This window comes from Heloderma suspectum, chromosome 3, assembly GCF_057233095.1.
Source record: "Heloderma suspectum isolate Gila_16-S chromosome 3, 16-S_ref, whole genome shotgun sequence".
NCBI classification, from domain to species: Eukaryota; Metazoa; Chordata; class Lepidosauria; order Squamata; family Helodermatidae; genus Heloderma; species Heloderma suspectum.
Genome location: NC_139460.1, coordinates 53,897,769 through 53,913,261, shown reverse-complemented (window position 1 = coordinate 53,913,261; position 15,493 = coordinate 53,897,769).

The window sequence follows — 15,493 nt, the reverse complement described above, 5'->3', positions numbered from 1 at the left end:
AAGAAAATGGCACTCAATGCAGCTTACAATCATAGATAAATAAAAGCTTGATTAAAACAATAATAAAACAAATACCTTAAAAAGACAATTAAAAATTGAACAACAACAGAATTAAAAAACACCCAACCCAACCAACCCATTTACATACCAAAGGCCTGCTTGAGTAAAAAAGGATTGCCTACCAATTGAAGGACAGTAGCGAGGGAGCCAACCTACCCCACCTCCCTTGTAGGAGTTCCATAGCCTAGGAGCCACCACCAAGAAGGCCGTCTTTCACATCACCACCAAACGTGCCTCTGTAGGTAGTGGTACCAAGAGAAGGGCCCCTCCTAGGAGACTGATGGAATCCAAGGGGTTTCTAAATACTCTTAGGGATTTTCCAGAGGAGAGACCTGGTGATCCTAGTCAATCATATGCAGAGGGCCATCAACTTGATTGCACTTGAGTCCCTTCTCTGGCATTGTAGAGCCCACTCTGCTCCTTGGTACACTGGAGAGCTGCAGACAATGAAATAGGCTGGCTGTTGGCTAAAGGGCAAATGGCATAAGACTTGAAATGAAGATAACCAAGCACATTCTAGAGCTCATAATCATGCCTATTGTGCAGCAGTGCAAGCAGCAAAGAAGGCTTATTTTGCTGCCTCCATTACATCCTCCAACAGCTGTCCAGCAGAGCTCTTTTGGGTGGTCCAGGGGTTGTTAATAGTACTCTTTCCAGTGAATGGAGCCCTGATCCCTTCATGGACCTGCTGCATCACAGTTCAAGGACAAAATCACCTGTCTCCACAGAGAAACTGACACTGTTGTTAGTGCAGCTCCAGTCGAGGTGTCTGACACCACCATCTGCCCAATTTTGTGGGATCAGTTTTAGATGCATGGACATGGTGCTTGTAAGGATGCGACCGACCACATGTCCTCTCGATCCTCGCACCTCCTGGCTAGCCGAGGGGGCATGAATGGCTGGTTCCAGTGAGTGGTAAATGCATCTTTGTATGAAGGAGTGGTTTCTGGTGTCCTTAAGGAGGCAGTAGTGTGACCACTCCTGAAGAAACCCACTCTGGACCCAATGATACTTGACAACAACCACCCAGTCACAAATATCTCTTTCCAGGAAAGTACTTGACAGGATCATGGTGGAGAAACTGCAGGCACTCTTCAAAGATAGTGATTAACTAGACCCATTCCAGTCTGGGTTTCAACATGGTTATGGGACTGAATCAGCCTTGGTCACCCTGATGGATGTCCTTTATCAGGAAAGGGACAGAGGGAGTGTGAACCTGTTAATTCTGCTCAATCTTAATTAAGCAGAATTAAGCAGTTAATTCTGCGTTTGATACCATTGACTATGGTACTCTCCTGGATCAAGTCTGTGGGCTGGGCATTGGAGGCACTGTGTTACTGTGGTTCCAGACTTACTAGCAAGGTTGATTTCAGAGAGTAACACTGGTGTGACCATTTCTCAGCCCCTTGGCAATTGATCTATGGGGTTCCACAGAGTACCATCTTGTCCCCAATGTTGTTCAATATCTACTGTATATGAAGCTGCTGGAAGCAGTCATTAGGGGATTTGGAGCCAAGTGCCATCAGTATGCTGACAACACACAGCTCTATCTCCCTGTGACAGGTAAGCCTGTGGAAATCCTGGATCAGTGTCTACACTCAGTGATGGGCTAGATGAGGGCCAATAAACTGAAGCTGAATCTTGGCAACACAGAAGTCCTGTTGGTGAGCGGTCCCTGAGTCTGGGAGATAGGCTCATTGCCTGTTCTGGATGGGATTACACTCCCTTTGAATGATTAGGTTTGTAGTCTGGGGGTACTCCTAGATTCATCACTGTTGCTGGAGTCCTGGTGGCTCGGGGTGCCTTTTATCTAGGGATGTATGGAAGTCACTTACCTTTTCGAAGGGTGACATTCGCGGTGGGGGGAGGCGCTCCGTCCCTCCCCCCAAATCTCCGTGGAGATTCTGAGGAGCCGCTGGCCGGGGCTGCCCGCAGCCAGACATCCCCAGCCTGCAGGGATGAAAATGGTGGCTGCCATAGAAGCTGCCATTTGCGTCCCTGTGTTTTGCCGTGATAGGCTATGTAAATATTTACGCAGCCTATCACGGCAAAAAAAAAAAAAAAAAAACAGCGGATGCAAATGGCATCCAATTTTGCCATTTTGCCCCCCAAAATGCTTTTGCATCCCCGCGGAGGCCGTGATAGGCTATGTAAGTATTTATGTAGCCTATCACGGCAAAGTTAAAAAAAAACACCACGTACGCAAATAGTGGTGGCTACGGCGGCCGCCATTTGCGTTCCTTTTTTCGCCATTTTAGCCTACGTAAATATTTACGTAGGCTAAAACGGCGGAAAAAAAGGAACGCAAATGGCATCCGCCATAGCTGCCGCCATTTGCATACGTGGTTTTTTTTTTTTTACTTTGCCATGATAGGCTACGTAAATATTTACATAGCCTATCACGGTTAAATACAGGGACACAAACGGCAGCGGCTATGGCAGCTGCCATTTGCATCCCTACTGCCCAGCGGCTGGATGTCCGGCTGTGGGCGGAGCCGGCCGGTGGCTCCATGGAATCCCCGCAGAGCAGAGCCGGCCGGGCAGGACTCCGGGGGGAGGGATGGAGCGCCTCCCCCCCACCACGAAGCAGATCCGTGAAATGGTAAGTGACTTTCATACATCCCTACTCTCTGCCTCTGGAAGTCAAGAAGGCACCAACATTGTGTTATTTTTAGCATCTGCTGAAAACATCTTTATTTCATGAAGCCTTCCTTGACTGACCAGCAATGGTTTTTATTGCTATTGTGTTTTAAAAAACTCAAAACTTTTAATATGGTGTTCTAGTCCTTTAATCTTTTATTGTTTATCATTCTGGAATCTGTTTAGATGTGGAGCAGTATATAAATATTATAAATAAATATTTGTCCATCTAGCCCAGTATTGTTTTCTTTGACTGGCAGTGGTTTCCCAGGGTCTCAGATAGAAGTCTTTCGGATCACCTTTAAACTAGAGTTAAGGACATAGGAAGAGCCCTGCCAGATCAGACATTGAGATTAATCCTGCTTCTCACAATGACAAATCAGATGCCCAAGTAGGCTTGAAGATAGCTCTTTCCTGCTTTGAGATGCTGGGGACTGAATCTGAGACTTTCTGCATGCAAAGCATATGTTTATCACTGAGCCAGACTAAATGCATGAACTTTTCAAGGCACATCTGCCTCAAAATAAGCTATGGAAAGGATTCTACCTGAACATTTCACAGTGCAATCCTATCCATTTCTACTCAGAAGTAAGTCCCATTGTGTTAAATAGCACTTACATTCAGGTAAATGAACATAGGTTTGCACCCTAAATCATCTTAAAAAAAAAAATAAATCCTATGATCCAAGTGATTCCTTGAGTTCAGAGAAGAAGCTTGTAGTTGATTTAAACCTTTTAGTGATGCAGGGTAACTAAAGATAAGAAAGGATAAAATCAGCCCTATTTAAATTGAGTTTAGTTACCACCCTGGAGATATATCTATATCTATATCTTCTCTTTATATAAAATGGGTTCACAACATTTTGAATGCTCAATTAGTTTTACTATTTAAAAGACTTGTCACCTTTAAAAATACAGTTTTTTTAATAATAAGTAATGCTGTAAAATATATTTTATATAATAATATCTTTGTGTGCATGTTAAGATGGGTTTTCTATGAATTTATTATCCCTGTATTTGATTATATTCTATGGATTTGGAATGTTCATGCATGGAATACTTAAAAAAAATTGGTAGCTTTAATATAGTTGATCATGAGACTTGGTAATATGACTGCAGAACATCACAGGCATATCTGACATTACTTTCAAGAAGTACTGCTCATGTATTATGGAGACTTGGCTGGCTGAGGCCACTGCTCCAACTCTTGCGGCCATATGTCCAGCTGGATTTTCGTATGCACAGCAGCCGAGGGCTGAGGATCAGGGAGGGGGAATGGCTGTTATCTACCAGGAGTCCTTGGTCTTCACCTGGGAGACCAAGGTTGTTGAGTGCATGCACTGGAGGTTGGGCCTGAAGGGCAGTCTGGGGATTCTGCTTGTGTACTGCCCACCCCGCTGCATGACTGTCTCCCTGGCCGAGGTGCTTGAGGTGGTCTCTGATGTGCATGTACAGTCCCCTAACTTACTGGTGTTGGGGGACTTCAATGTACATTCAGAGGCCGTCCTCACAGGGGCACCTTGGGACTTCATGGAGGCCACGGCTTCCTGGGAGCTGCACCCTATTCCAACTGGTCCGACCCATGTAGCTGGTCATGCACTAGACCTTGTGTTTGTTTCTGGAGAAGCAGGGAGTGATCTGGAAGTCGGGGGTATATCCACCACCCCCTTGTCATGGTCAGATCACAATGTGGTAACATTGGACTTCTCAGCTAGCCTATCACGGGAAAAACCATGGACACAATGGTTATCAGCAGATGCCATTTTTGGCCATAAAGCCCTTAATTTAAGCTAAATGCAGCCATTCACTGCGAGGAGGATCCAGCTCCACATGGGTCCGGAGGGAGGCGGAGGTGAGTAGTGATGTTCCGCCATGGACTCTGGAGGCCTCATTGGGGTCCGTGGCAGAATTCTCCACCATCCCTATGTCACATGGCAGCCGCTCCAGCCCCCTGACAATAATACACAGGGAGTCAAGAGACTGGCCGAATGGGGTGAGCAGTAGTGGGGTGGGGGTGGGGGATCCCCACAAATTGGGCAGAGGGACCTTCCAAAGGCAGAGCCCTTCTGCTCATGGAAGGTCCTTTCCTCTCGTGGAAGGCAGATCTTGGATCGAACCCTCAGTATAAAGCAGCTTTCTATGTTCAGTGCAGGATGTCATTCAACATTGCCCCCCTTCAGACTAATATAAATATATTTTTAGAGATATTTTTAAATAGAGTCAGTGGTATATAAATCCATTAAATACATAAAATAAAGGGGATTCCACAGGATCATATCATAGATTTCCAGATGATGATGATGGGAACTCCTGATTGCTCAGAGGTCCCAATCATGTGGATTCCTATACATGAGTAGCTGGTTATTCATAGGCTTCCTTCCTGCAGATGTCCATTCCAACACATGGAAACCAGGGAGTGGGGCCAGTGGTTTCTGGTCATTGTGGAGCTATCTTCACATTGGAGAAGAATGTCTAGAGAAAAACAGCACTCAGTGTGTAAAAAAACAAACCAACAAATTTTTAATATAGCTGAACATTATAAGTCAGACAAATCTATGTACCAAATCAGGTAATTACAAACCCCAGGACCATCAGTAGCCTTAATACATGAATGAAATCCTGAAAGTATTTAATATTTGGCCTTAAAGTGGCCATCTGAAGCTGCTGCCACTGGCCATTTTTTCCACGGGTAGGAAATAAGGGACAGCTAAAAAAAAAAAAAGCTCTTGGGTTAAGGGGTCACAGGGGAGCAAACAAGGGGTTGTGGAATGATTTTCCAGGCTTTTGAACAACTTTCCTCATCCCATTGATTTAAGAGGTTTTCCACCATCACTAAAATTCCAACCATAGTTCACTAAACTAGAGATGGAATGAAACAAGACAGATATTCAACATAGTAAGGGAGTAGGATTTGGCAGAGGATATTTAAATAGATAGTAGCATAAACTAAGAGATTCCCATTAATACTAATAATAACATTCATGACCTTGGCTATGAGCTTAAATGACTAGGAGAGGTCAAAGCCCAACCAATGACAGATCACATACAACACAAAGGTCTCTCAATAACACTGTTAAGGGTCCAGGGAGACAGCTGAATGATAGAATCCATTCATCCAGTTCCAGGAGAATATGCCAACTATGACAACTCCATCAGGAACACTTCTTGTGTGACTCAAATGAATGGGGTTGTAGAAGAGCATATTTCTCAGTAGATCGTGCTCCTAGGACATCAATTCACATGTTGGTTCTTTTGAAATACTGAATGTGCTATACGTACAACAAGTGATGCTTCACTGAAGATGACAGCCTCTTCTCTATACCTTTTGCTAGGATTGGGAACAGAGACATAACTCTGTGGTAGAACTTGGTGCTTAGAATGTATAAGTTCCCAGGTTCAGTTTCTGGAGATCTCAGAAAGCAGGAATGGTAACAACCTCTGCTGGACACCCTAGAGTAACATTCCCCAACCTCTAGATGTTTTAGATTACACCCCCCATTAATTCATGGCCAATGGTCACAATGATGGGAATTATGGATGCATGGACTTTAAAACAATCAATTCAGTCTGTGTTTCGCAGATTGTGTGGCGTATTTCATTCCGTTGTCCACTCATTGATGGAACTGGGTTTTTTTTGGTATCAGAATTTCATTCATTTTCAAATGCACACTTGTGCTAATGCACACTTCAAAAACTATTAGGGATGGATGAAAGTCCCTTACCTGTTCTCGAAGCTTGCTTTGCGGTGGGGGGGGAGGCGCTTCGGTTCTCCCCCCGAAGTTCAGGCGACGGGGGGGAGGCACCCCACCTCGCCCGGCCGAAATTCAGGCCGGGGGGGAGGCACCCCATCCCTCGCTGGAGAAATTCAGGTCGGGTAGAAGCGCCCCATCTACCCGGCTGTGAAAAAAAAGTAAAAACAAACAAACAAACACAAACACCCGTGATAGGCTACGTAACTATTTACGTAGCCTATCATGGCTAGATTTCCAAAGTAAGCCATGATAGGCTACGTAAATCGTCACGTAGCCTATCACGGGTGACTTTGAAAAAAAAAAAGTGCGTACGCAAATGGCGGCGGCCCATGGGCGCCGCCATTTGCGTTCCTTATTTTGGCACGTCTAGTCTACGTAAAGATTTACGTAGACTATGGCAAAAATAAGGGAATGCTATTTGTGTTGCCCTTATTTTCTCCGTAGTCTACGTAAATGTTTACGTAGACTAGACGTGCCAAAATAAGGAACACAAATGGCGGCGCCCATGGGCCGCCGTGATTTGTGTACGCGCTTTTTTTTCCCCCCAAAGTCACCCGTGATAGGCTACGTGATGATTTACGTTGCCTATCACGGCTGACTTTGGAAATCTAGCCGTGATAGGCTACGTAATCGTTATGTAGCCTATCACGTGTGTGTGTGTGTGTGTTTTACTTTACTTTTTTTTTTTGCAATGGCGGCGGCAGCAGCTGGTCGGGAGACCAGCCGCTGCCCCCATGAACCGCTGCCGAACCGCCACTGGGACCCGCCTCCGGGAGGGACATTCGCAGGAGGTAAGTCCCATCCTGGGGGGGGCGGGGGGCCAGCGGAGAATTTCCCCACCAATTTTGGGGGGCCGAATGCATTGGCATTTGGCCTCCCGAAGATTCGGGGAGAAATTCTCCGCCATCCCTAAAAACTATATTTAAAATTTCTTGACCACCTTTCAGGGCAGAAGCCCTCCCAAGGTAGTGTACAACAATAAAACTCATAGTAAAAGCTGACACCTTAATAAAAACAATAAAAAGCAGCACAAAAATAAAACACACATAATAAAACCGATATGATAATAAAAACAGTAAAAATACTAACAGCACCAAACACCCTAAAAAGCAATGAACACAAGCATAAAAACAAAACCTACCACACGACTGCAGCTACAACTCATTCTGATAAAAACATAATCAGGGGAAAGCCAGAGTAAAGTAATAGGTTTTCAGGGCCTTCCTAAAAACCTGCAGTGATAGAGCCTGGTGGACCCCGATGGCAACTTATTCCAGAGGTGTGGGGCCACCACAGAAAAGACTTTCTCTCATGTAGTCACCACTTAACTGCCCTCACAGGTAAAAAAATGAGAAGGGTTTCTCTTACTGATCTTAAAGTGTGGGTAGGCTGATATGGGTTCCTTCTAGTAATTTGGTCCCAAATTGTTTAAGGCTTTAAAGGGCAAAACCAGCACTTTAAATTGGACTTGGAAACACACTGGTAACCAGTGCAGCTGGTGCAGTATAGGCATATGATCGGATCACCTTGTGCCCACCAGAACTTGGGCAGCTGCCTTCTGCACTAGCTGAAGTTTCTGGACCACCTTCGAAGATATCCACATGTACAGCCCATTACAGTAGTCCAACCTGCATGCCTCTAGTGCATGCATAACTGAGGCAAGGTACGTCCTCTCCAGATAGGGCCACAGCTGTTGTACTAGCCTAAGCTGGTAAACACACTCCTCAACAGCACAGCCACCTGAGCTTCCCCAGTTAGCACAGACTCCAGGGGGAGTGCAGCTCCATCTTAGACCAGTTATAAACCTCCATCCAGAGTAGTTGATTTCCCAACCCACCTCTGTCTTATCTGGATTAAGGCTCAACTTGTTTACTGTCATCCACACCAAAACAGTGTCCAGACACTGGTTCATGAGTTCAATGGTCTTCCTGGGCTGTGTAGATGGAAATGAGAGTAAGAGCTGAGTACCATCCACATATTGATGGCACTTCAGCTCAAACCTCCTGATGACTTCCCTCAGTGGTTTCATGCAGATGTTAAAAATATTGGGGGAACAGGATGGAACTTTGCATCACCCCACAGGCTAATGGACATCAGGTGGAATACAAGTCTTCCAGTACCACCTTCTGAGACCGCTCCTCCAGGAAGGATTGGAATCACTTTGAAACTGTGCCTCTCCATCCCACTCCAAATAAATGATCTAGAAGGATACCATGGTCAATGGTATCAAAAGCTGCTGAGAGGTCCAGAAGAACCAACTGGGTTGCGTTCCCCCCTTCCATTCCCTGGTGTAAGTCATCAACCAGGGTGACTAAAGCTGTTTCCATCCCATAACTAGGTCTGAAATCTGATTCGAATTGGTCTAAGTAATCAGTGTCATCCAACACTGCCTTGGAGTTGTGAGTTTGCAATCTCCCTGCAAAGTAAAAAAACAAAAACAAAACAGGTCTGCAAGCCAAGTCTGCAGAAGCCACGCAACTCAGAAGAAGCCAGTCTGCTGCAGAATCAGAGGGTCAGATTCATAGGAATCCGAATTCACTGATTCTGTTGTGGATTACTCTGACATCCCTAATGGGAGTTGTCACCAAAACATCTGGAGGGTACCAGGTGGGAGAAGGCTGCTCTGGAGAGCTCCTGCCAGGGCTTATAGGAGTTATTGAATGGACCACTGAATTGGCTTCATAATGCAGATTCTCATATCATTCACCCATGTTCAGCATGATTATCAAATGCTGGGAGTAAATAGGATACAAGGACTTTCTCCAGCATGTCCTTTTGTGAGCTTCCCAGGATGAAGATGGCTGGCTATGGTTGGAGATAGAGAACCGGATGAGGATGACCTTTTGTCTGATCTAGGAAGGCACTTGTTCTTTATAGAGGAAAATGTATAGACAAGATTCCATACATATTATCTGCAGATATTAAGAAATATTGAACGGACCTGTTATGAGACTCAATCTTGTGTTTCTCTTTCAGACAAAACTCTAGCTGAATGGTCGTCTTTTCTACAGAGTGATATATCTTTGTGTTTATGCTGCTATAAATGCTCCAACATTTACGGAACTCAGTCAAGACTTGGCTCATGGGCATAATCCATTTGCACAATGATCAATCACACTTTAAGGAACCGAAAGATGTAACTTTGTACATAATGGAAAAAAAGAAAGGAAATAATATTGAAATAACTGCAATTGTGGGCAGACGGCATGGCAGTGCATTAATGATGAGAACTGCCTGAATGCAATTATGTCTTGTTGTTTGCCACACAGCTCATTATTACTGGACAATATATATCAGCAGGAGAGTTGTAAATATTTTTGAAAGATTTCATTTAGGAAAAAAAGACACACACACACACACATACACACAAAGCCACCTTGTCAAGTGGCAAATGACGATTAGCTACACTTGATTCGGGATATTCTCATAGCTTTTAATTTGACCCACACCCACGCATCACTTAGAATGTGTTAGTAAACAGAGGAGAATGTGGAAAGCTGAATAGTTTTGCCTATGGCAAAAGAAAGCAGCCCTTCGCTAAGGAAAGAGAGTTTTCCTTTATCTCTTGAATTAAACATTGAGACTTTATGTAATGAAGAGCAGCTGAAAAGACACAGCACCAAAATCCCTTCTTATTTTTTTGCTGTTCTCATTTCAATTAATTATCTTGCAACACAATCAACTTAGCACACTGCCTTTAGAAATCCCTTCACCATAGCACTATATGGTGAAGCAGACAGTTTAACTAGATGATTTTATTAAGGATGCAATTAACAGATTCTCCCAAAGCAGCTAATCCATCTTCTTGTTTAGCCCAAATGAGCAAACTCTACAACAGGTTTCTGTGATAAAGTCTCTCTTGCCCCTGAAAGCATCTCTGACAAGAGGAGGCATCTGCAGTCAAGTAGTAAATTCCAGTTTCTGAAGAGAGCATTATCAACCTGCTCAGAAAACAGAGGAGAGAAGAAACCCTTGATTTAGCTTCTGCTAATATGGAACAATGAATTGGAAATCTGTGAGCTACACAGACCTTGGGATCCGTGGCTGTGAATTTTAGTTCAATATAAGATACAGAATGGGGGCCTGTTGGAGATTCATAGGGAGCAGTAACTTACAGGATATTAACTAAAGATCAGTACCTAAATGTCACCATCCATGATATGAATTTTCTCTTCAACATGAAATTGTGTTAGGAAATCATCTACAGGTAGTAAAATGTCAAGTTACCATCTTGCCTAAAACACTTCTAAGCTACAGTTTTTAGGACATGACAACTTGTTATTTTAACACGGGGGGCGGGCTTTCAAAAGATCATTTAACATTTGTGAATAGAAGGAGTTATCACTTCCTGATAACCCTCCACCTAAAAGAATAGCTATGTCAATCGTACCTAAAGTACAAATACCCATACTGTAAAAAAAGTAATCACACCTTTCCCTTGCAATGGGGAGAGCACCTGCCTCAGTTTGCTACACTGTGCTTGTTAATCAGGCTGCCAGGTTAAAAAGGGTACTAAGTATTGAATTACGGCAACTACAAAGCCAGAACATGCTGTTGTTGTAACAGTGTTAGGTACATATCAGAATATTAGGATCAGTATGGATGTAATTAAGGGGTGGATTAGAAATTTGTTTGGTCCAAAATTTTACGTGCACTTCTGCAATTCACACTGCTGAACCTATATGCGAACCAGAATACACCAGCGAACCAAAATTTGCACGTTTCAGAATGTTGCAATGCAATTTGCAGCACACAAAATGTGTATAATAAAGAAAAGTGTGCAGATATATGCATTATACTACAGTTAAATCACGTAAAAAAAGTATGCACACTGGGAAAAACACATACAAAATGTGTATATTAGAAGAAACATGCATAAAAAGGCATTAAATGTTTTCATGCCAGCTTTTTTTTTGCTGAATTCACAGATCGATGCAGAAAAAGTTAATGTAGTCAGGAAAATGAGAAATGGAGTGAAACTGAAATTCACAGATTTGCCCATCCCTACTATAACAGATGGAATTGCTGTGATTTGTCTATATTAGCCAATGTTTAACCAGTATGAGGCATATAATTGGAACATGTGTTAAATATTATTATTGTTTATTACATTTCTATACCATCCCATAGCCAAAGCTCTCTGGGCAGTTTACAAAGGTTAAAACATTAAAAATACAATATGCAAAATTTAAAAACATAAAACACACACAAACAAACAGTATACACAGAGACATCATATACCTAAAAATGACTTTGAGCAATCAGCCAAACCATAAAACAAATCCAGGACCAATTCAAACTCGTCACATGCTGTCAAATGCCTGGGAAAAGAGAAAAGTCTTGACCTGGAGCCAAAAAGATAACAATGTTGGTACCAGGCGAGCCTTATCAGGCATTACAAAATGGGGGGGGGCACCACTGAGAAGGCCCTCTCCCTTGTTTCTGTCTTCCGAGCCTACCTCAGAGTAGGCACCTGGAGGAGGACCTTAGATGCTGAGCATAATGTACAAGTATGTTTGAGCACTGGAAGAGATAACTTACAGAAGGGCTGTTTAATTTTGTCCAAAATTTGAATGAAGCATGCAATCACAAATGAAACTGTGTATGGAAACTAAGTCTATTTAAATGTGATTTAATGTCTCGTGTGGGGAGTAACATTGCCTTGGGTGCTCCCGGAAACAACCTGTACCAGTAGAAGTGTGACCCTGTTGATTCTCCAGGACATCTGATCTAAGCAGCTTGATACTATCAGCCAGGGGATCCTTCCTGACTCCCTTTCTGGGCTGGTGTTTAGAATGCTGCTGTTCGTGTAATTTCATTCCTTCTTGGAAGACAGTTTAAAGAAGGTGATGCTGGGAAACTATTGTTCCTCTCCATGGGGATTGTCCTGCAGGTTTTCTCAAAGTTCATTTCTTCTTCCATGTTTTTCGCATGTATGTGAAAGCCCTGGGTGAAGGATGGAATAAAATACAATCAGTATGCCAGGGGCATACAGATCTATTTACTGTTTCTGTATCCAATAAGATATTGACAAAAACCCCATTGGAAATGAAAAACTAAAGGCAAATAAGTGATAAAGAGAAACAATATGGACAGAAAAGTCAAGAAAATATGACTCCAAATAACCGAAGGAACTGAGAGAAATAAGAAAGGGCTTATAAGAATATCAAGGGGGGAAAACATGTATTGGAAAGAAAGAAGGTTGTTTAATACATGAGGAGATGGTATGGAATTAATGATCACTGAAATGCCAGAAGTGAACTTCCTTTTAAGATGGTGTACTTTAGGGAAAATATTATGCTGGCAAGGAGATAAACTGAATAATCTAATAGATTCCCCCCCCCCCCCCGGGTAGCTGGCTTTCCTTAACACTATGAATTTGGAAAGTTGTTCTTTTCTTTCTCCACAAAATTGCACCACTTCTGTAGTACATTCCAAATTTCCTTATGGGTCATGCATGGATGCTGTACAGTTTGGAGGGCTTGGGTGTGCTTAAAAGGCCACCTGGAAGGATCATCGTCTCCCATATAAGCCCGCCTGAACCCATCAAGGGTAGGCAGATGCTGACCAGAGACAGGACCTACTTGGCAATGGTGTCTCAGATAGCGAGAACCCTGACAAGCTTGTCTGATCCCAACTTTGATGTTGTTTGGGGGCCAGGTCAAGAGACTTTTCTATTTGCCCAGACACATGTTTTTATAGCACATTCTATAACTGATTATAGTAGAGTATTACTGTTTTGCTGGAATATATATATATATATATGTATATATATATATATATATATATATATATATATATATATATATAGTGGCCTTTGTTGCAGGTCTGTGATTCTGTGTTTTTGAGTTCTTTTTATGATCTTACTTTTTTTTTTAAATGGTACACCAACCTGGGAGTTGCAATACTGGAAGGCAGACGATAAATTAAACTAAATAAATTAAACTAATAGTGCCTTTTTTGGGGAGGGGGGCAAACATTCAGTGGGCATGTTCTCTTTTTCTCTCTGAACATCCTGGGGTTGCCACTACTATTGTTACATGAAGACTACAAATACAGGCTCTTTAGCAGCCACAGCACTACACATTTTGGGAAAGGAGTTCAAGGATCTAAGGATGCTTATACTTCTACTTTATGTTTAAAGTATTTTGGTGTTGTTAGATGCCCTGTGTTCCAGATAGGGGTTAGCAATTATGTGATGTTTGAGCTCGTTGAGATCTCCAAATTCCTCCTCGAAGCTCAGTTCACTTTGTTTGCGCTCCCAGATGTAAGTGCTTTTTAAAATTATTAGATCAGGAAAAAATGCACGTTTTAAAAAGTCTGCACTTTTGAACATGAACGCAAGGTCTGGGAAATCTCAAAAAAATCCCCAGAATTGTGTTCCTGCTCACATTCACGTTCAGGGTTGCCAGCCACAGGGGTTCTACTCCTGCTAAACAGGGTGGAGTCAGGAACTGAAGGGGCAAGGCTGACATTCTGCTGGCACACAAGGGCTTTGGGGGTGCTCAGCATTTTCCCTCATACAAATTTTAGTCTATCCTATTTAGGCATAACACAGGCTAGTTAGGGCTATTTTCTGGGTAAATGAACATTTCTTGCAGAACAGACATATGGCATCATAAGTCTAACAAACAGAACAGCTATGGTCCTAGTAGGATACAGTGTATTGTATGGCCGTGCTGTTTTTTGTATTGTATTTGTATTGTGTTTTTTATTCTTTTAAATATTTGTATTGTATTTTATATTTTAGCTGTTTATATGACATATTAGTCTTTTAACTGTTTGTAATCTGCCCAGAGAACACTGGTTATTGGGTGGATTAAACATATAATAATATGTAATAATATTGTCTGTTCTTCCCAGGCATAAAGTCCACTCATAGAAAAGTTATTCATTCATTCTCCCTATCTAAGTAGGGTGTCTCCAGCTGTTCCTGTGGTTTTCCCACTGACATCTCACCACTGACCTTAGCCTTGCAGAGTCCTAACTCCGTTCTTGTCCTCTCTTATACAAACTTACATCAGCATGGGCCATTTTTATATGAGCAAAACGACCCACATGAGAGTTAGTTAAAACCGCTACATTGATTTGACTGAACATTTCAGGTCAGACTTCAAACTGTTCTTTAATCCAAGCAACCATGATTTATAATGCCCCCCCATCCCTCCTCCTCCTCCTTTGCACAAGGCTTGGCCTCAAAAGCCAGATGCTTAGCACTCGGTAAATGATGTGTGTCCATTTTGGTCTACTCACATTATCAGAGGGCAATTGATTCAATTACATTATAGCCACTGGAAACAAAGCAGCCATATGGTGAGCAATGTACCTTGAAATAAATGGCTCCATACAACCCCTGAACTCAGATTTCTCTGCATGCGCCCTGCCCTTAGATCATGAGTCCTGGATAAACAGCTTTTCTTCCCATGATAGGGGAAACCTCAGAGTTCAAGGTTGGTTCAGAGAAGCATCTAAAGTTAAGATAACTAACTGAAGCTTTGCTGAACTATCAGGAATTCTTGCATCTGCAAAAATGGCATAATATTTTCATAATAAAAGGATGAGGAAAGGAACTTTTGTATTCCTCTCCCTTCAATGCTGTTTTAAAAACAGCATACAAAGATACACAGCATTCTGTGCTTTAGATGCTAGTCTGTGGCATGGAGGAATAACACCCAGTCAATTAGTTGAATAGCTTTCAGATAATTAAGAGATCCTCAGACTATCTATGGACCACTGGTGGTCCATGATCTTCATTCAGGTGGTCCATCAAAAGTTTGTGAAACAGACAGTAGGGGATATCTGTGCTTGGTCCTCCACTTGATTTATTTATTTTTCTGATGATGACGGTTGAGGCCTGATTTTGATCAGGATCCTCAAATCCAGATACAGAAGTAGGATGAATGCTGAAACTCACCTGAGGCTAAATCTGACAAACATTACACCCAACTTCACAGAATTTTGCACACATGCACGCAATGCATTAGAAAGGCACAACTAAAGTTATTAAAATATTAGTTATGTATGTGCTTTGATTTGTAGAAC